At 43.2% G+C, this 22,626-nt stretch overlaps 1 protein-coding gene across 15 annotated transcripts in view; it reads right to left on the reverse strand.

Annotated features, from left to right (window-relative positions):
- Positions 1–22,626, reverse strand: part of SPATS2L (spermatogenesis associated serine rich 2 like) — a 174,807-nt gene that overhangs the window by 109,797 nt on the left and 42,384 nt on the right. Inside the window, exon 1 of one of the 15 annotated variants that reach the window (XM_070070422.2) lies at positions 13,386–13,615. The exons of the other annotated variants lie outside the window; for them this stretch is intronic. The gene's annotated coding sequence lies outside the window, so the exon portion shown is untranslated. Of the gene's footprint in view, positions 1–13,385; positions 13,616–22,626 lie in introns of those variants that run through there. 15 annotated transcript variants of the gene reach the window in all.

Raw genomic sequence — 22,626 nt, forward strand, 5'->3', positions numbered from 1 at the left:
ATAGGATGTAGGTATACCAAGTGGCATCTTAATCACACCAAATACCTGCATCTTTAGTATCTTTAATCTACTTTTTGCAAAATCATTTTGTGTAATTATAAAATACAAAATATGTGCTCAAAATGAAGCACTGCAATTTATTTTCAATATTAAGTAGAGATATGATCTTATTTTCTTCAAAAACACAGATTTTTATCAAGAATCTTGTACCAATTATTTGAGTCATCCAATAATATTCCTTGGCTGTGATTGAGCTCAGAGTAATCTGTCCACAAAAAACCAACAAATCCATTTGCCTTTACTATTTTCCTGGTGTACTGCTAACAGACTGTGTTCTGTCCATATGAGATTATGGCCACCTGACCAGGGTGTGGGCTTTGCTGAGTCAGTAGGACAGAGATCACCACGGGTTGCTAAATAAGCAGCGATGCATGAAAGTAATGGAGAGAGGGTAGAAAATAACTCAACTTAATGCTAATTAGTCTATTAGCTAAAAAAGACAAAAGAAATTCTGGGGACCAGCACTGTGGTGCAACAGATTAAGCCCCGACAAGGGATGCTTACATCTCATAATGGAGCTGCAGTTGGAGTCCCAGCTACTCCACTTCTGTTACAGCTTCCTGCTGAAGAACCTGGGAAGCAGCAGATGATGGCTCCAGTGCTTGAGTCTCTGCTGCCCACGTGGGATATGCAAATGGAGTTCTGGTTCCTAGTTCAGCCTGGTCCAGACTGGGCTTTTAGGGCCATTGGGGGAGCAAATCAGTAAATGAAAGATCTCTGTCTCTCCCTCTCTCTGTGTGCCATTCTGCCTTTCAAATAAATAAATATTTCAAAAAAGAAATCTGTACTGGGCCAGAAACTGTGTTCAATTAAATACAGATTAAAATGTATTTGTAGTGAGTTTACTTAGAATCCTGATATTTTAAAACTGTCAAGTATTATCATTTGAATAATATTAAGAATTTGCAATAAAGTTAAAAAGTAATTTTGGAGAAGTGTTTAATCTATTTTCAAATCTTAATTAGTCACAGCAAGTAGAAAAAAATGAGCAGAGCAACTTTTAGGAAAAATTAGCTGCACCTGTATAAACTGTTACTAAGTTACTACTTCAATTTATTACAAATTGTATACAAGGAGACTTCAAAAATGTGTGGAAAATGGAATTACAAATGAGATTTTGGTGAAAGAAAATTTAAAATCTATGTACAATTTTTTAAATTACATGTATTTCCCACAAATTTTTTCGAAAATCCCTCACATTAATGGACCATCTATATGTGTTGAATCTACTAGCAAGCAATACCTGAGGCATGGTAAGATTCTGATTCTTACCTAAAACAGTAAGCTTTAGGAATACAGAAGCCAGCAGCCTGCAAGTGTGTAAACTTGCACTTTGACAATGGATTCCTCTACCCTGGAATTAACCCAGCAGACAGAACATGCGCACGACTGCAATGATTTACAACTGCCATTTGCACATTCACTGCTGGCATGCGAGTATATTCCATATGTTAATGTATGGAATTATGTATTATCAATTCAAGTCCAAGTGAAATATTTGCAGATTTTTTTTTCTTATTTGATACTGCCATTCCTATGATTATCTTCACTTGAAATTCTTGGTATAGCAAAGAATTTCACTGACTGCTTCTAGGTTAAAATAGACATAAGAATAAAAACAAGTGCAGAAAAACATAGTTTATTATTTTCTCAGGCTTCTTATTGAATGTGCCTGTCTATATGAAGAGAACTTGCAGTAAACAATCTTTTCAATAAAGGACAGAACTATGAACACAAAACCAAGTATGTATCTGTTGACCAATAGTGTATGGAAGTGGATGGATTAAATAATCAATTCATGCTCAAGAAATGAAGCCCATGGCAATGCTCCCAACTTAACGTTTGCAAGATATGATTGCTGATTCATGGTCCCTGGATGTCTAATAAGTTGCATTAGAATCCCACTGTGTTTGGCTTGAAAAGGACTTCTGACTGTCTTAGCAAAGCTTCTCTTTGTAAATGAGGAAATGGAGGCCCTAAGCACCTAGGGAGCTTGCTGAATGTTATGTAACTAGAAAGTGGCAGGGCTAGGACTTGAACATACGTTTTCCTTCCATTGTTGATTTACTCATCCGAGAAAAACTGTACTAACCATATTCCTGTGTACTCCTCTACAGAACAGTGAATGAAATACGGACCTTGGCCTGAAGGAACCTTGGTTCTGGTGAGGATTAGCAGACAAGTAAACAATTATAGGGAAGTATAAAGTTTTATTAGAACCCTTTGAGTTGGGGGTGTGGTGCGGAGCAAATAACCAAGCTTAGACAGATGCCAGACCTGAGTTGGGTCCTGAAGTAGCCAGCTGAGTAGAGCAGGGTGAAGAGGGAAGAATATGAACCTCAGAAAGGAAGAAAGGCCCTGGGAACAAGGACATAAGGTTTCTGGTTGATCCATGATTCATATTACAACTTTATTAGTCTGAGTCTACCACTGAGTTCACAGAGAAAGTCCAGTATGTGTCCTGTGAAGACTGAAACACCGGCTGTGAAACATGGCTCTACTGAGGGGACCCGCCTAGGCGACCAGCCAGCTGTAGCCCTGACAGAGGGCACAGCACTGTCCCAGCCAGACCAGGGCAGCCGCCCCCCTCCAGCAGTCCCTGGGTCTTTGGCTGTAAACAGGAGTCACCACATCCAGTGTATCTACTTCTACATTTCACAGTGAAGTTGTGAGGATTAAAAGACAACCAACAGGGCGTTAGCACTTGCGGAGTGGGAATACAGCTCTGTCGGGGTTTTCTTCCTGTGAAAATTCAAAAGCCGGGCTCTGTGAATCTGACTTGATAGAGATACGGAAAAATCTGTGGCCTCCACTTCAATGATACCAGATGCTACGCAACTGACCGAACCGAACTGCAGCGAGTCAACCGATGTTAAAGCGTCAAGACTCTCGTTTCCAAAGAGAATTCTTCGTCACTAAGAAATAAAACTTTCTGGAAGTTGGAAGAAGAAAACACCAGGCCAAGTGTATTCTTCCCAGCCCAGGCAGGGTGTGGAATGCCCTGCTCTGGAGAAGCAGCCCCATCTGTGACTTCCCCCAGTCCCCTCCCCTACCTCTCCACACACACACACACACACACACACACACACACCATCAAGCCAGCAGATGTCTCTCCACTTGAGGCAGAAGGAAGAGGGCGGAGAGAAGACTGCTGTGGGGAAGAACCCAGGAGCTGGTGCTACACAGAAAGCCCCAGAAGGGATTTCCCATGACTTGACAACAAGAGAAATGAACACATCTTCTGAGAATTGAAATATAGGGCCGACACACGATGACTACCTGAGGGAAGGTCTGCAGAGTCCTATAGAGTGACAGGGCTGGTCGAAGACTTGACCTTGTCCTTGACGTCATCAACGAGAGAAGTCGATGGGCAACCTCAGCATGCGGTAAAGTGCACTCAGAGCACAAACCCTGCCTGAAGCATCACCGCGCCCCTCTGCTGGGTGCTGCTCACACATTATTGTGTTCAGTGCTGTAAGAAGCCAGCGATGTACACCCTCCATTCTTCTCGCTGAACAGGAAAAGGAGACGAGGGAACCTGCATCCCTAGTGCTGCTGTGGCAAATTAGCACAGACTTGCTGGCTTTATCACGAGGCAGTTCTGTGGGTCAGAAGCCCGATGAGCATCCTTCCTGGACACCCTAAAAATGATCTGCCTCCTGGCTTTTTCCAGCTTCCAGAAGCTACTTTCCTGTTACTTTTTTATCTTCAAAGCCAGCAAAGTCCCATCTCTCTGACCCTTCTTCCAATGACTCATCTCTGTCTCATTTGGACTGCACCTACCACATCTGATTTTTTCACTCTCCACAAATCAATTTTCACACTCTTGTGGGCAATCTCGCCCCTGTTCAGAAGGCAGAAGCTATTCAAATGAGAGTATTAGCACCCAAGTAAGCACCTATTGTTCATCTTCCACCAGCTGCCTGACTTGCCTTCCCTGCTGTGTGCCAGCCAGGTGGTTCAGGTGGACTGATCCAAGACCTTAGGCTGTGATCACAGGACCTGGTATAGGAACAGTGCACACGACACATTCAGCAAACGAGAGTTTTTGTTAGTCTCTCCACAACAGACAGTAGAAATGTTAACATTTGTATGTCAAATAAACGAACAGCTGAGAACCATATTTGAGATGTAGTTTTTAACATCCTCTGTACACATAAATTAATCCAATACGAAGGCAGAGCTATGTGTTTATTTTTTGTTCCTGGTTAAAATAATGGATGTCCCTGATCTAATTTTGCCTTGGTTTTTATTACTCTTCTCAATAACAAAAGCGAGAGACAAAATCAGATTTTGCTTCCAGCAGTTTAAATAGATAAAAATCAGTGTGACTGTCAAAATCCAGGTTGGTCTTGTCAGGTTGAGATGAAAAGCAGGGTTACAATTGAAGAAGATGAATGTGGACACTAAGAGGAAAAGGCGCTGGGCTAATCAAGTAAACAAAGACGGCATGCAAGTCCCAGATGGAGTATGTGTAGCACTGCAATCAGCAGTGTCTTTTTATGGTTATTCTCCTGGAGCAGACATTCGTAAAGTTATGCAGATTTACAATGGGGTATTATATTTTTTGTGCCACTGGTAGTATTACTAGCTTTTTAAAACTTAACATTTTCATGCATGAGCGTTTAAAAAGCTTCATGTTTGTTATGATGGCAGGCTTCAAGTAGCCATCCTTGCCCCTTTCAGCTAAGTGCAGCAATAACTCAGGCCAACAGGACAATTAAGAATGGCTCCTCTGACCTGCAATCCCAGCAGCCAGGATAAGTTGGGATCCTGGTTTTATACTGGAATTATTTAGTCTGAAAACTTCAGCCAGAATGGTTATTTTAATTTAACTGTACAAGAGGCAAGCTTCAACTTCACAGTAGGAGAGTATCTACTACTGAACCCAACAACTGAGATACGTGAGTTGCAATGCCAAGCAGAACAAGACTTTCCCCTTCTTTATATCCTTGGCTATTTTGTACTCTGCTCACCAGTTCCTTAGCTGAACTCAGGGTCAAAACACCCTTCTGAGGCTGGCTTTACCAAGGGGGAGACAGAGTGGACCATTGTCCCAAATAGCCATTCTTTCCTTCTACCTGGACGCATGATCTCCCAGCTCACCTGCAGTTTTTAATCTCTGCAATTTGGTGTGTTCACGTGGCTACATTCTGGCCCATGGGATGTAAATGGAAGTGATAAGTACATCTTCTGGGTTATACCTTTAAAAGGACTTCCATCTGTCTCTTCCCTACTTGCTCAAATGTGACAAGAGCTTGAAATGGAAGCCATAAAGTGAGGATGGCAGAGCAGCAAGACAGGATGATGGGTTCCTGTCACGGCAGTGCTTCCCTGCCAGCTTTATGCTTGAGACAGTTAGGTGGGGGAGAAGTAGACCTTGATACATTGAGCCACTGTAGTCTCTTATCATAGAAGCCAAGTTGGTATACTAATAATTTATCCAAAAATTTCCCACACAGACCTTCCTGAAATTTCCAGCATTCACATGTTCCAGTTAAGGTTTTGACATTCTAAAGACCTACATATAAATGTCCTACTACCTTGGAGAAATCAGGATGGACAAGTCCAAAACTGATTTTGAATTAATGCTTTAGTTTCTTTAAAGGCTAGATACTTGGCATAAATAACACAAGAGAACGTAGAAATCATCAGAGAATCCTTTCATTTCATTTCCACAACTAAAATAGAATGTGAAAACCTGGAGAGGACGCGGAGAGGTCTATACACAAAAACAGGTGCATGACAGCACAGCATGGGCTTACGGAGTGGCAGACGAAGGGTGGAGACCCAGTTCCTCTTCCACGATGGAAAGGAGATGGTTTAAACTGCAGCAAGAAAGCCTTGATAATCTGGGGAGAAGCCCCCCTGCAGATATTTTACAACTGGGTAGGCTTCCATTTTCCAGGATGTCACATTACAGTCCAGCCCTAATGATGGCAGCAAGAGAGAGGCTGGACAATGTGACGTCAGCAGGTCTCTCACTGGTATAAGATGCTCCTTCAGCGCTGCCCCTCCAGTCCCTCTCCTCCTTCCTGTTAGTCTCCTCCTCCTCTTCCTCTTCACTAAATTCGTCTGTGCATACAAACAATGAGAATTAACAAGCTTTTTTCTCTTTGCTTTGTTTCTCATGACCATATTCCTTGACCTATGTCTTCCATTTTATTTTATTTTTTTAAGATCTATTTATTTATTTGAAAGTCAGAGTTACAGAGAGGCAGAGGTAGAGAGAGCGAGTGAGCATCTTCCATCCTACGGCTCACTCCCCAGATGGCTGCAATGGCCAGAGCTGCATCGACCTGAAGCCAGGAGCCAGGAGTCTCATCTAGGTCTCCCATGCAGGTGCAGGGGCCCAAGAACTTGTGCCATCTTCTACTGCTTTCCCAGGCCATAGGAGAGAGCTGAATTGGAAGTGGAGCAGCCGGGACTCAAATCGGCGTCCATAAGGGATGCCGGTACTGCAGGCAGTGGCTTTACCCACTAAGCCACAGCACTGGCCCTGTCTTCCATTTTATAATGTGCCAGAGTGTCACAGAATGCAAAGTTTAATGGTAGGAACAGTGTGACTCACAGTGTGTGTGCGTGTGTATGTGTGTGTGTGTAGTGGGGAAGTGAACTGGGAAGAGTTCTACAGTCTCTCTAGATGTAATTAGCAGCCATGTTTTTTTTTTTTTTTTTTTCATGGAAGACACACATCCGTCTTCTGTTCTATTCTCTCATGGTCTTAGGAAGCCAGGTGATGAACTCTGGAGGGGCCATGTCATGTTACAAAGCCCCAGGTCTCAGCACTGATGCATCTTCAAGTACACCGCCCTATTCATCTTGCCTATTGGTTCTATGTGTCTTCACAGTTCTCTTGGTAGAAGAGCGAAGGGTGCTCTTTTTAAGGGAGATATATTTGGAACAAGAGAAAGACTTGCTAGGGGGTGATAAAAGACAAAACAACAGTGGTTTATCTATTGGGAAGGAAGCTGTACTAAGGGAACACTGCTGAGCACCTGGGTGAATGATCTCACGGTTGCATCTGAAAACTAACTGGAGCATGCCTCCCTCAATCCCCAACCTCTCCACTCTGTTAGGATACTTCCACCTAACTGCACAAAGAGGTGCCTTCTCACCCGATCAAGGCATGCAGTAGTTCTGGCTGTGAAGCACTGCCCCTGCTGGGAAGGGGGGTACAACGTCTCACTTTGCCTGTGACTTGCTCTGTGCAATGCAGGACTCTTGAAGTTTTAGCAGTCATCCTGGTCCAAATGGAAAGCCACATGTTCCAGTAAGTGCTTGTCTGAAAGCTGACATTTTGATCTCCTTTTGCTTGACCTTTTTCTCTCTCAACACTGCCCAGAACACCATGGGGGATTAGAAAATAATTTTTGAATGAGAGAATGAATGGCTTTGCATGGGCCAGTTTTCTGACCTCCTAAAACCCCAAGGAAATTGTTCCGAATTTGAGGTTTTACATACTATTCACTCTATTCATTATGGTGCTTGCCTGTGGACTGTGTGTGCGATTTGTAAATGTTAAATATGCACCTTTGTACTAACATATTATATATACATTGTCAAAATACTCTAAAATAGAAATTTGAAAAGAAATGAAAAATGTTCTGACAATCTTCATACAGCCCAGTGTATTATTATGAGCACTCCACTCTGTGGTCCATTGGTCTAGACTGGACATGCTACAAGAAGTTCAGAAGGTGGCCGGTGCCGCGGCTCACTAGGCTAAAACTCCGCTGGCACACCGGGTTCTAGTCCCGGTCGGGGCACCGAATTCTGTCCCGGTTGCCCCTCTTCCAGGCCAGCTCTCTGCTGTGGCCCGGGAGTGCAGTGGAAGATGGCCCAAGTGTTTGGGCCCTGCACCCCATGGGAGACCAGGAAAAGCACCTGGGTCCTGGCTTCGGATCAGCATGGTGCAACGGCCGCAGCGCACTGGCCGTGGCGGCCATTGGAGGGTGAACCAACGGCAAAAGGAAGACCTTTCTCTCTGTCTGTCTCTCTCTCTCACTGCCCACTCTGCCTGTCAAAAAAAAAAAAAAAAAAAAAAAAAAAAAAAAAAAAAAAAACCACAAACACAAAACAAGAAGTTCAGAAGGGACAGACTTGGAGGTCTGGAGGGGCCCAGACAGATTCGGGCAGTTCAGCCGGGTCCTCGTTCACAGTCTTGCAGTCCTCACCCACACTACACAGTGACATTCAATTTCATGGCAGACGCTTGGTGTGCATGTGTTGAATTGAACTGGAAGAAGAAACTGAGCCAACAGTTGTACAACAGGCAGGACCTCCAGAGTCAGGAGGGAGCTCCAGCCATATCCCAAGTGTGACTTCCATTGGAATATCTTATTCCAAGAACTGACTTATCACAGATACGGGAAAGAGGCTGGCTTTCCTCGCACTAATTCCACACTAACATACTATAGAGTAGGTAGTAATAAAGTTGGTTACTGGCGGAGAGAAAGGAGAAAGTGGTAGGTTATGCTGTATCATGAAATCAGGCAGAGCAATCTGGATTTGGTTTTCTGTAGGACAAAATATGGAACTGTTGAATGTTTTTGAGACACAGATGTCATCATGAGATCGATGTTTTATGAAGATTAGACTGGGAAGAGGATGCATAATGGATGGGAAGAAAGATTTGGATTTCATTAGAACAGTTTAGAAGACTGTGGAACAAGACTACTAGAGTCTGGCTGAAGTGATAACAGTGGTGACAGGGAAGAAAGTATGAGCCTAAAAAGTCAATTAGATGGAAGATGACCAAGCCTCGACACCCAGTGAAGTGTGGAGGGGAAAAGCAAGCAACCAAATATGCCTAGAGATGACTCTACCATTTGAAAAATGAACAACCCTCATTGATTTCTTGAAGTTTCCTTCTATCCCGATTTGCTATGGAAGTAATCTCAATGTGAGTTGATGTTCCTTTGCTCTTAGTTAAAAGCTTGGGGCTCACTCCATAACCTCAAAGAAAAATTCCTAAACATGGAAAACAGACAAAATTTTCCAAAGTATTAATATGTTTGCCGGAAGATGCAATCTGGAAATGGCACTCTGCCTTGGGGAAAAAAAAAAAAAAGAAAAAGAAAAGGAAATATCACTCTGTGTGTATGCAGTGGATACTCTGGTCAACCACAACATGAAAACCAGGAAGTTCATATGCCTTTCACCCAGATTTTTCCTGCATGTGAACTTCACAGTGTCTTTAGCTATGGAGCTTCGTTGGGATAAACAGCTAAGTTAATGAGTCAGGACAGGGCAGCAGGTTCTAGCCATGGTGCACGAAAAAGAAAGTCAAGCATTTTTACCAACTAGCCTTAAGTCACGGATGGGTTACATGACATGCCTGCAACTGTGCAGTTCATTTTTCAGAACCTTTGTACTAGATCACTCAATGACTTATTCTGAAAATGGTCTCCTAAGATGGTAAGAAATGACCAAAAATTACATAAAGCTCACTTTCCAAATAGGGTTCTGCAGAAAATACATCTGCCATCTGGCCTTCTGGCTCACTTCACTTCTTTCCTTTTAGGCAGATATTATTTAATCCAGACCACACAGTTTATACGTCTAGTTGGTTCATGAAAATTTCAGAACATGACTCTGTAGCAGGAGTATTTGGCAAGTCATAGCACATTAGCCGCTTGACATCAGGGCAGTTTCTTTGTCCCAGTGGTTAAGTAAGTCTCTCCCAGGCTGTGTGTGCTTGGGTGCCTTTGGTTATAAAGTCAAACCAACTACTTTATCATCTCTCAAAGATAATGTCTCCAGTGCACTTTGAGACAGGGGCTGCTCCTTACACACACTGATGCTCTAAAATTAATTACAAAGCCTTTAACACCCAGTGCAATTTCACAGTTAGAATTAGGATGATCAACTTGGATGTAAATTTATCTAAACTAAGTTACTATAGTTGTCATTTCATGGGAAAGAGGAAACCTGCCTTATTCTATTGTACAAAACACAACCTATGTTTTAAAATTTAGCCAAGATGTATTAAAGTATGGAAATGGCAATTTGGTGTGCGCTGGCTTTTTAAATCCTGTTTAAAGTAAGAAAAGAGGGGGCCGGGGATGTGGCGTAGCAGATGAAGCTGCCGCCTGCAGTGTCGGCATCCCATGTTGGCACCGGTTTGAGTCCCAGCTGCTCTACTTCCGATCCAGCTCTCTGCTATGGCCTAGGAAAGCAGTGGAGGATGGTTCAAGTCCTTGGGTCCCAGGCCGCATGGAAGACCCAGAGGAAGTTCCTGGCTCCTGACTTCAGGTCGGTACAGCTCCAACTATTGCAGCCAATTGGAGAGTGAACTGGCGGATGGAAGACCTCTCTCTCTCTCTCTCTCTCTCTGTGTGTCTCTGTCTCTCTCTCTCCCTCTCCTTCTCTGTAACTCTGACTTTCAAATAAATAAATACATCTTAAAAAAAAAATAATAACACTCACACACATCAGTTGTATAGTTGCTTCCCCTCACGCTCTCTCAGGTTTTTCAGAGGCAGAAATCAATAGTTTGTAACTACCTCCCTGTCTCCAAAAAAAAAAAAAGAGGCTGAGAGGAGAGTTAGTACCTCCAAACTTCTGCCAATGCTCAGACATAGGAAAGCCTTTTAATGGCACTGTGGTTTGGCTTTATTTCTCTGTGGTTCAAACTAGGCAGCAATGCTTAGGACTGCAGCAGAACCCAGTCCTAATTCTATGGACATTGGTAATGAAAGACTATCACGGATGCAGTAACCTATCACAGTCAGCTTAGAAGGGTAAACATCTGACCAAACACACCTGGCCCCCGAATAAAGCTGCAGTGAACAGAACTAAAGATCTGGGAAGAAGTTCGACAGTGACATTTGTGTCAAGAAAATATAAAGTTTACACAAGTCTGATGATCAGCAAAGTTCTTCTAGATCCTAGACAATAATAATTCCAAGACCCTTACACCTTTATTAGCTATTTACCAAGTCGTCTTCAGACCTTCCTTCCCTACTGAATCTGACTGACAAGCTTATCACTCATGTGCATATTCCATTTCCTTTACTATGTCTTCTTCAGAGTATGACATCATGGACTCAGAGAATGGAAACTGTTTCTATACTTTGGGAGGAAAAAAAGCAGTGTTTGTGATAACCCATTTTTTTCCTTCCTTCTAAGCTAAACACTTATAATTCTTAACACATGTTTTCTTCTTGGAACCATTTTTACTTCTGGCTTTATGTAAAATGTGAGAATTTTCTATCTCAGAAAATGGCACTAGTTCATCTTTTATGATGTTCCCATTGTATGTTCACTGCCAGAGACACAATCTGTTTGGAGTCATCATTATGATTACTATAAATAGAACTGAGCAATGTGCTTTTATGTATGTTTATCACTTTCAGTTTCAAAATTGCATTGTTTAGAATTTGATCAGAAAGGTTATCCTGCAAAAACATCTAATGAGCCTGGCTCTGTGGTATGGCATTTCAACACACTGTACAGATACAAATCATACCCACTTACCAAGAGTGAACAGACTTGTTATCCATAATTTAAAGCCACAGATGTAAATATGCTATTAGTGTTGGGCTTAGGCCTGTAAGCAGGAATGTACTTCATGCATTTTATTAATTATTTAATCAACCATTATACAGATATTTCTATCAAGTTTAAAATCTTAACATTCATGTTTTAAGTGTGTTTTATAGGCACGTGTGATAATCTCAACTCTAAAGAACTGGAAATGAGGCAAGAACCTTCCTTATTTCCTTATGGAGTAAGATTCAGCCACCCAATTTTCACTTTCCAGGTACAAGGGTCCTAGAAAGTAGGCTAATATTTTTTTTAAAAAAATAAGATTTATTTATTTGAAAGGCAAAGTGAAAGAGGAAGAGAGAGCAAGAGCGAAAGCGAGAGAGAGAGGCCTAACTTAATTCGCCACAACACCAGCTCCTAAATAAGAGAATGCTGGAGTTGGAGAGTTGGAGATGGCTTGAATCTATGAATTATTTTCTGTCTGTTAATCATCTGCAAGTGTGCTTGCTTCACTATTTAAATAGGCGGAGATATATATGTATATATACATATGCATAAACAAATACACACATAAACAAACACACAATAGAATATGCAATGAAAGCAGGAACTTGATTCAGAATTTAAATCTTTAACTTCTAGTCCTGATTTCAGCAACTCAGATATTTGAAGTTAGCTGAGTCCCAGCTTCACCATTTGTAAAGCAGCTGTAAAGACCAAATGTGTGTGTGGGAACCTTTTGTAAACAGTGAAACACAAACCACTAAACACATAAGAGGTTTGTGTGTTACTGTGTGTGGTCTCTATGGCCGGACCCAATTCACGTGAACAATCTGTCAATGGACGAACACTGTTTTCCTTATTTCTGTCAGTCTTTTGGGTCTTAAAAGGACATCTGAAACCCAAATGCAAATGAATCACATCACACTGGAAAACCTATTGGGGTGCCTGCCTGGTCCTCTGTGAGGTCAGCGCTTCCCTCGCTGGATCTACTTTGCACAGCTGCTTCTTCCATTTAGAAATCAGTTTTTCCAGCAGGACCAGGTTTTCCCACAGCAGTTTCCACAGTGTGCTGAAAAGCCTCTGGCATTGAGGGGGTCGGTGGGAGGGGGAAGAGGAGGGAAGGAAAGGGATGTCTGAAAGGGAGAGATGGCGGACGGGCAGCCTCTCATGTCTACTGGGAACTCGTTTGTCAAGTTCTGGTAAGTCAGGGATTGTACGTATATCCAACCATACTTTACTACAATTTAAAAAAAAGTCATTCACAGCTGACATTTCCTAAATGTCAGGTTTAGCTACGAAACACAACCCTGGCGAAACGTCAAAGGTACAGCCTTTGTTGCTAAAATCTGGCTTGCTCAGTCACAGCAAATAAATAACACACTCATGGCTATTTTCTTTTAAATTGAAGTATTTTCTTGTGTATCCCAGAAAAGCACTTAAAAATACTTCTATAGGCAGTTGAAACCTATTTGTATTTTCTAAAAACTATCCCTCCAATGGGAAGGAAGAGCAGTAACCAAAATCCTTGCCCATAACCAGCCTCCCACATGAGTGCCTGTCAAGGCACAAAAATGAAGCAGCTAAGCCACTGATCTCTAGGACCAGTGACACTGTGCAAGACCTAGGGCTCCACTTGCTGGATCACAGGCTAATCCTAAAGTCATCTCACTGCATCAATGTGAGAAATATGAACACACTTCTTGACTCAGAACACAGACCAACTCTGTGGCCTTGGCCAATGCCATCTTTCGCTCTTGGGGATAAAAGACAGGGTCTGAGCTAATGACTCACATTGTTAAAATTATGGACATAGGCAAATCATTACTCACGGTTTAGCTTAGCTCAGGTTTGCTCCAACATGCCTTCCTTCATCGACTTCTCTCAAAAACAAACTCACTTGGCAAATGTTTAACTTCATTAAGCCTGTACTGACATCAAGAGGGTGTATGTCCAATGGACACCACAGGCAAAATATAGAATGGGCGTCTCCCACAAAGGCCCACTTTGATATTTGTGGAATGTTCTCTCCTCACTAAAGAGAAGACCAGAGTTCTGCCAAGAAAATGTAAAAGCTGTAGTTGCCTACAATAGTGATGCATGTTTCTATTTTAGACTACAGCACAGCACTTCTGAAAGCTACCGCCTCAATACGAGTTGATTACATTCTTATTTGTCAAGGACAACAGGTCTAAGGGGGCAAACGCTGTCAGAACTCTAGGGATAAAAACTACACTAAGATTTCTTTGTGAAAGTGGGGATGTGGCAACACAAAGGGAGGTTAACATCTACAGTTCAAAATTCAGGGTGTCACAGCTCTTCAGGGTAGCAGAATGGAAAGGATGAAAAGAAGGTGAACCGTTCAGCGGCCACATGCATTTGCTTTTTTTGTTGTATCCTCCGGGGGTAGTGACTTTTGAAAAAATGTGAGGTTTATTTTCTTAACAGGCAGTGAGGAACAGCTAAACAGATGTGTGTGGGTTGCTTCTGGCCCTTGATTAGCAGACAGGAATGACGCTGCCTTTAAGTTTCACCAAATGTATCTGTCAAAACACAGACAAGGGGCCTCCACTGGAGTTGCACAATCAAGATCCAAAATTTCAATACAGTCGCTCATGCTGTTTTAGGAAAAGTTTAAAGGGGGCCAAATTTCCACTTCCAGGACTGTTCTCAGATGTGGTTAGAGATATTATATGGACTCTTTCATCCCCTCTTCTGAGCTCCTCTATGTTGTAAAGTCTGAAATCAAGGTATCGGAAAGTTTTTCCATGTTTTGATAAAGGAGGCACTTGGCAGATGCCAGATGGAATTCTGGGGGCCATGCAGAGGATACCGCTGGCATGTCCTTCTTTAGAACAACAGCAAGAACGCTGCCAGGCCTTCGAAAGAATAAACGTGTCACGTACAGCATGTAGATGCTCTTGTCAAAGGAGCTGAGCATTTTGGCAGCTCAAATTGAAATGTGGCTTTGAGAACACACCAAGAGGTTCACTGTGTGGCCCTGTCTGTGCATCAAGGAGGGGGTATTCCCCTCCCCGGGTTTCTCATTTTTTCTGCTCATACATGCAGGGTTTTGTTCTGCTAATCCTCTTGGAATGTGGCTCTTATCACCACCTAGAGGAATTCATTGCCCTTCCACCTTCTCTGCTCCCCAGGCTCAGGAGGCGAAGGAACAAGAGAGCAATTGTCTGGTTTGCTGAACCCTGAATTCAGGTGTGCTGGCACTGAGCTACCCTGTACCTGATTTTTCCTATAATCAAAAAGGAAGGGGAGAAATTAATCATGCTTCCCTCTCCAAGGGAGTGGAAGGAAAAGGGCCTTCGGGAACGGAGGCTGGGGCCCCCTGCCATTAAATCCAGCTATTTTAAAGCCAAGGATTAAAAAGAAAGCAAGCAGTAGATTCACGGGGGCATTCAGAGCTGCATCTGCACAAGGCCAGAGCAACTGATCAATACAGCAGGGGAACGCACCAGCTAAGCCAGTTATGCAGGATAATGTTTAAAAGAGAGGGGAAAAATACCACCGACTTGCCTTTTTAAAAATTTCAGCTGGTTATCTGTTGCCCTCAAAACTAAAATGTTTTATAGTTCACACAGAGCTTGCAAAAACTTACTTTCTGTTTTTAAGTGTATACTCTTCAGTAGTCCTTAAATTATCAGTTTTGCTCACCAAGGAAAACAAACTCAGAATACAAATGGTACAAACACCTCTTTGGGCTGTAAACCATGAGGCACTGTTACATCGGCACAAAAAAACCATCCGTCTCTGGCTCTTTCTTCAAGAACATAAACACAAAACTGAGATTTCCATTGAAATGGGAAACCTCCGAAGCCAGCAAGGTAGCCAAATAAACTGGAGAGGGGATGGAACAACATTCCTGGAATTCATTAGAGGGCAACAGAAAGCAGCCAGAGATGGAACCATACAGAGCCAGAGCAACACAACACAACTGGAATAATTTGTTTATTAGCCCAAAAAAGTCAGAAACATGGGACTAACTTATTGTCAAACAATATTACATCTTCAAATAACATGCTTAGTATGTTTTCTTCCAACTTCCATATAAATGTCTCTAAAGCAATGATCTATAGATAATTTGAAAAAAGTTTATAAAATACTATTTTAAAATATTAAAAGACAGACAAAAAACAGACAACAACAAACTGCAATGGCACATGGGACTTCCACCCCCTTTAAACATCTATGTCCAGGGGCAAGGAATTTAAATTTGACCAAACCACTCAGATATTTCTAGAATCCAGTACTTCTGGAATGAAGTCCATATATGAACACCACATACTAAAGTCTATGTTATTGTTAGCCATGTTTTTAAAGGAAGAATTGTAGTTGTATCAAAACAGAAACTTAATCTATTACCCCTCACTAGTGAGGGGAAGAGTGAATACAAACATTTTAATGCCTTGTCTATCCTGCAGTTTAAGGCAAGGAAAATCAGTCATCAGTTCTGAATACTGTATTAGGTGAATCCCTTTGGTAACAATTATGCATGTCAGAATGTAAGGAATAATGTAGTATTACCTGAAATACATCATGTGTTGGAGAAAAGTTACTGACAAGGTAGGATATTTATTTTTAATGGATTTTTAAAAAGATTTTACTTATTCATCTGAAAGGTAAAGTTACAGACAGAGACAGGGAGAGACAAAGATAAAGTCTTTCATCTGTTGGTTCACTCCCCAAATGGCGGCAACAGCCAGAGTTGAGCCAATCCGGAGCCAGGAGCCAGGAGCTTCTTCTGGGTCTCCCATGAGAGTGCAGGGGCCCAAGAACTTGGGCTATCCTCCACTGCTTTCCCAGGCCATAGTAGAGAGCGGCATCAGAAAAGGAGCAGCCAGGACATGAACCAGCACTCATATGGAATATCAGCACTGCAGGCAAAGGCTTAGACCACTAAGCCACAGTGCAGGCCCCTTTAATGGATTTTTTTTTTTTTTGAGAGGCACAGAAATAAAAGGGAGAGAGGGACAGAGGGAGGGAGGGAAGGAGGGAGGGAGGGTTGAGTACTCCCATCTGCTGGTTCATTCCCCCAAATGCCTGCATGGCAGCTGGGGCTGAAGCTGGGTGCTGAGAACGCAATTCAGATCTCCCATGTGAGTGATAGGAAACCAACCATTGAGCAATCACTGCTGCTCCCCAGGGTCTGCATCAGCAGGAAGCTGGAGAAAGGAGCCAGAGGGAGGAACTAAACTCAGGTACTTCATGATGACAGATGTGGCTATCTCAACTGACTGCTTCACTGGTGGGCCAGATGCCTGTCCTTTTTATGGAAATTTTTAGCCCCTGGCAAAATAAAATATATGCCATTCATTTAATTTTAATGGCTAAGGAATTTGAAGAGTAGTGTCTTGACTTCAAATGCTTTTCCTGCTAACCTGCTGCTGTAGTCGTGAAATCTCCATAGGATAAGTCTGTTCACTTAAACGTATATGCCTCTGTGTTCTTAGTGTGTGCTTTCTGTTGCTGGTTAGTGCATCTAAAATCACAAACACTGACAGCGATGCCTGGCACTCGCTCCCAGCAAGCGCTCCACCACGCAGAAATACACAAATCTGCCTTTCCCTCAGACTTCCCTGCCGCTCTGCCCGTGGATTTCTTAATGGTGCATTCTGGATTCCAAGCACTCTCCTAACCAGGAGGGTGGAGCACGCGGTAAGGCTGATTTTTGGCGGTAACACCAAACCCGACAAGCTCTGTTCTTAAGAAGACTCTTGTTGGCGACTTAAGGTGCTGTGTGCTCTTCCCAGAGGGTAATTCCTCACACCTGGGAATCGGCATTTATTTCCCATTCCCCCTACTGCTGACAGCCAACATCTTCAACACTCCAACAAAAAATGAACTGCCCTCAGCCCAGGGTCACTATCCATTATGTGAGAAATCTGTTTCAGTGAGATAAATTTTAGACCCTATAGGGGTCTTCATGGAAAATGCATATCATGAAGACATTATGCATGCATTTCAAAAATTTTTTGCACCAAAAAATTTTTTTTTAAAGATTTCATTTATTTATTTGAGAGGTAGAGTTAGAGACGGAGAGAGGGCGAGACAGAGAGAAAGGTCTTCCTTCCAATGGTTCACTCCCCAAATGGCTGCAACAGCTGGAGCTGCTGCGCCAATCTGAAGCCAAGAGCTAGGAGCTTCTTCCTGGTCTCCTATGCAGGTGCAAGGGCCCAAGCATTCCTTCCACTGCTTTCTCGGGCCATAGCAGAGAGCTGGATTGTAGGAGAAGCACCTGGGACTCTAACTGGTGCCCACATAGGATGCTGGCACCACAGGCAGAGGATTAACCCACTGTGCCACAGGGCCGGTACCGAGAAACTTATCTTTTAATTCTGCTTTCCATGAACTTTCTGAAATTCCCCTAAATACAAATATGGCTATGACACTGGGGAAGGCCGTTATCACTGTGCTGACCTTTGCTTCTGTCCAGAAGCCTCTGCGGTGGAGAAAGTTAAAGAGGCACACATCCAAAGGGGCACCGGACAGGAGAGGAGACAATGACGGCGAAGACTTGGCAGGGCCATTCAGAAAGCCAGAAGGCAGCTGGAAGAGCTGGGCCCACTGTGACGCAGGAGCCCACAGTCAGGAACACAAAGGAGAGGCCTGCCATTTGGCCCCAAAAGAACCCTAAGAAGTCTCAACAGGGTGACAGATCCACCCCAGTCAGAGTAGGCAGCCAGGCTACCATGCCCCTCTGTGAGACATGGGTGGTTTTAAGTCTTTAGGCAAGAGGCTAAAGGCTCCAGGCTAATATTAGATGCCCCCTGTCCCCTAGGCAAATGTGGAATTCATTTTGGGAAACTGAGGTTGCAGGAGGAAGATATATAAACATTGGTATTTGGGGGAGTAGGAGACTGGTTTTAAAAATATTTACTGGGTGCCGGTTCAAGTCCAGGCTGCTCCACTTCCAATCCAGCTCTCTGCTATGGCCTGGGAAAGCAGTGGAAGATGGCCCAAGTCCTTGGACCCATGTGCCCATGTGGGAGACCCAGAAGAAGCTCCTGGATCCTGGCTTTGGATCGGCACAGCTCTGGCCATTGTGGAAAATTGGGGAGTGAACCAGCAGATGGAAGACCTCTCTCTCTCTCTCTCTGCCTCTTCTTCTTTCTTTGTGTAACTCTTTCAAATAAATAAATAAATCTTTAAAAAATATATTTATTTACTTTATTTGAGAGAGACAGAGGGAGAGGGAGATTTTCCATTCATTGGTTCCCTCCCAAATGCCCTTAACAGCCAGTATTGGGCCAGGTCAAAACCAGGAACTAAGAGTTTATCTACAATGTGAGTGGTGAGGACCTAAGTACTTCAGCCATCACCTGTTATCTCCAAGGGTGCACATCCAAGAAAGCTGCAATGGGAAGCCCGGGCCAGGACTCAAACCCAGGCACTGTGGGTAACCCAAGAAGCACCTAAACTGACACACCACCGTCTGCCCAAAGGAGGTAGCTTCTAACAAACTGAATTCACTGACAGGAGTGAAGCTCACCCTTCAGTGGTTGGGTGAGACAGGAGACTGACAGGAGGCCAGGAGAGGATTTACCGATGGGCAGTACAGTCATCACTTTCCCTGACCTGGGCATCAGGAACCTTGGTTTAGTTCCTGTCAATGGACTGACCCTTAAAAAAAAAAAAAGATTTATTTATTTGAAAGACAGTTACAGAGAAGGGGAGGCAGAGGCAGAGAGAGATAAAGATCTTCCAAATGCTGGTTCATTCCACAGATAGTCACGAAAGCCAGGACTGGGCTAGGTTGAAGCCAGGAGCCAGGAGCTTCTACTGGGTCTCCCATCTGTGTGCAAGGGACCAAGAATTTGGACCATCTTCCACTGTTTTCCAAGGCATATTAGCAGGGAATTGGATTGGAAGTGGTTCATCTGGGACTTGAACTGGCACCCATATGGGATTCTGGCGCTGCAGGCTGGAGCTTTACCAGCTACAACACAGTGCCAGCACCAACACTGACTCTTGATGTGGCCGTTGAGCTACTTCTTTCTAGACCTCCATTTCTTCATTTGGAAACTTAAGGGTTAGGCCCAAGGGTCCTGCTATTGTGAGACGCTGGGACACTCCTCCCGACGGGACTAAAACGATAGACAGACACCAGTGGGCTTTGACACTGTACCATCTGTAGGTCTGAGGCTATGCCAACTTCTTGGGGTCCTTACGCTCCCACTGCAGGTAGCAAGTGGCTGCCATTCTGAGATGCGATGTAATGGCATCATCCTTCCCATAGGGGTTATTTCAAACAAATTTCCTCCTAAAGTGCTGGACTAGACCTCAAAGTAGCTAAAAGCACCTGATACACCAATACTGACTTTGCATTTTCCCATGTAAGAAAGTAAAAGCATTGTCAGCAGTGGTGCTAACCCAAACTCAACCTCGTCACACTCACACTCTCTCTCTCTCTCTCTCTCTCTCTCTCTGACTTATTGAGACTCAAGGAAAAAGAACAGTTGAAAACTCAACACTCTCTCTCTTTCCGAGCTTCAGCTCTGAAACAGAATAACCATTGTCAGCTACTGAACACTTAGGACAAGGTAGGTACTTCATGTGCCTTCGCTTGTTAGACTCCAACAGAAGCCCGTTTTGCTGATGTGGAAAGTGAGGCTGAAAGGACTGAAGGCTGCATGCGGGAACGCCAACGTCAGAACGTCAGACCGAGGGCATGCTCACAGTAGAGTCCATGCTGCCTGCACTCCACTGTGCTGTCCCACCTTGCCCCAGTTTCCACCGTCCTCTGCCCAGTTCCAGGTCACTGCAGGAACACTTACCACAGTCCACTCTCCAGTGATGCTTCCCGTGGCTTCAAAGAACCGACATGATCGGCCCTTGTGCCGAAGAGCTGGGAGGCATTCTGAGAAATCAATACTGGTGTCTGCAAGAAGCAGCCTTGCCCGGAGCTAACTGAAGGCCATCTGAACATTTTCAGAACTGTGGTCGGAATCACCTGCCTTGTGCTTACCACGTCCCAACATGCATCTGCAGTCAATCACTACAGGATCCCTTTTCCATGATCACTCATGCCAAAGGGAAGACAGCAGTATTTTTCCGTCATTGCCCTGTAACTCCTCCATCTCAACTGAGAACACTGGTATTATGGTTACACAACAGACAGCCTGCTGACACTACTATTTTAAAGCACCACTTTTTCAGAGTTTATCACAAGTAGTTTCAAATTTCATTTAGCTCTAACTCATTATACAACTTTATGTTCAGAAACAATGTCCTTTGCTACATCAGCTACATCAGAAAATAGTTACTGTGGGTTCAAAAAAAATTGGGGGAGGCAAACTTTTGACTTTTTCCTTTCAGAAGGCCATATCTAGGATAGTAGTGGTAAAGAGGGAGTTACATGGCTTATCATAATTTATTACTCTGAAAAACTAAAAGAAATATATTTTGATATCTAACTCCCAATTAATGGTGTGGCCTTGAGCCTTCAATTTCATTATCCAATGGCCAAATCATTGTTCATGTAACTTTGTAAACCAAATCTTAGGTTACTAGATTCCCAGAACGGTAAAAACTCTGAGAAAAAATTGGCATCCTTGGTGGGATAGGTATTTGTGATATGATCATCCAGTCTCCATTCATTCCCACTACTCCGAACTGCAGAAGCCCCACTTTTCTTTGGAAAGACCCAGAGAAGTTACCTCTAACCCAGGCTCTGGGGTGTCTTGTGTTATATGGCCCCACATGAACCAACCCATCAACACACCATTTTATGTGTCTCACCTATAAGCTCAATGCAGCCTAAAATGGACAATGAGGCCAAGAACAAGTAAACCTGGGGCTTTGATTAGGCTATTAGAAAACTAGACTTCTGTCTCCATCTTCCTGGGATTCAGTAAAGAGGATGACAGGGCTCAACTTGCTTTGGCCATCTTGTAAGTGTGTGGAGCTCAGACAGGACCACCAGTATAAAGGAAACAGGTTCAAGAAATATATAGACCAGTTAAGTCTTGAAGAGGTTTCCTGAAAGTTTCGCCTAATGATTGCTGTGTTAGCCAACCCTAACTGCAAGAGGGGCCGAGAAACGCAACCTTTCAGCTAGAAATACCACCCTCTTGAATAAAATCAGGGTGTTTGCCCACGGAAGAGGAAAGAATGGGTATTGGGTGGGAAATCAGGGGTCTCCTTTGTGGCCTGTATGGGTTGGGTTTCCTGTGCTTATTACAGGAAACAGGTGGGCATCCAATGTATGTAAAGGAAGAATGACAAATTTCAGAGTCTATAAATTGGATATTAAGTTAAAAAACACATAAGAATTTTGCTTGTAAAATATTTCATTAGTCAATAATCAGACTTTTACTTTGTAGTAGCTTTAGTTGAGATTATTTCTCAGTTGTAACATATTTACCCTTAAAAACACAGAATTTGCAAGCACATATAGTCTCACTCTAGAGACTGAAAAGGTATGGCTAAAATGTTAAAAATCCTAATTTTTCTTAAACCATGGTGATAAATCAAACTCCACATTGATAAGCCCATTGTCTCCAGGCAAAGAATCTTTCTGTTTCAAAGTATGCCCTAGACTTCTACAGGTTAAGTTAGAGATGATAACAAAGGTAGAAATTTTTGAATTGACATTTAGTGCTCAGGGGATAGCTTTAAAAATTGAAGAATAATGGAAGTAGCTGCTTTTAAGAGTTTTTTCACTCATCACAAAGACACATTGTACATTAGAGACAGAAAATGCAAAATGAGATTCTCTCTGAAATTCTCTGGTGTGGCATGACAAGGGAGATAAACAAGGAAATGATGGTTCATTGGACCAAGCCAGGTAAGTGGCAGGGGAATGCTGGGAATGGACTAGTAACAGATGCTCCGCCTTCGGTCTGGAGTGATGCAGGCAACAACAAATCACCTCTGCGGATGGCAGTCGCATCATTTCAGAGCGGAGAGCAAGCCTGAACATGCCCAAATTCAACCCTCTCACTGCGTGAGGACAAAACCTGGGACCTCCAGCAGCTGGGTCCTGTCTAAAATGTTCCACAACAACTTCCTGGTAGAGCCAGGGTCAGAGTACGGATCTCCTAACTCGCGGTGCGCAAT

Source organism: Oryctolagus cuniculus, chromosome 3 (genome assembly GCF_051225735.1).
Source record: "Oryctolagus cuniculus isolate XC-2025 breed Fujian yellow rabbit chromosome 3, ASM5122573v1, whole genome shotgun sequence".
Lineage (NCBI taxonomy): Eukaryota > Metazoa > Chordata > Mammalia > Lagomorpha > Leporidae > Oryctolagus > Oryctolagus cuniculus.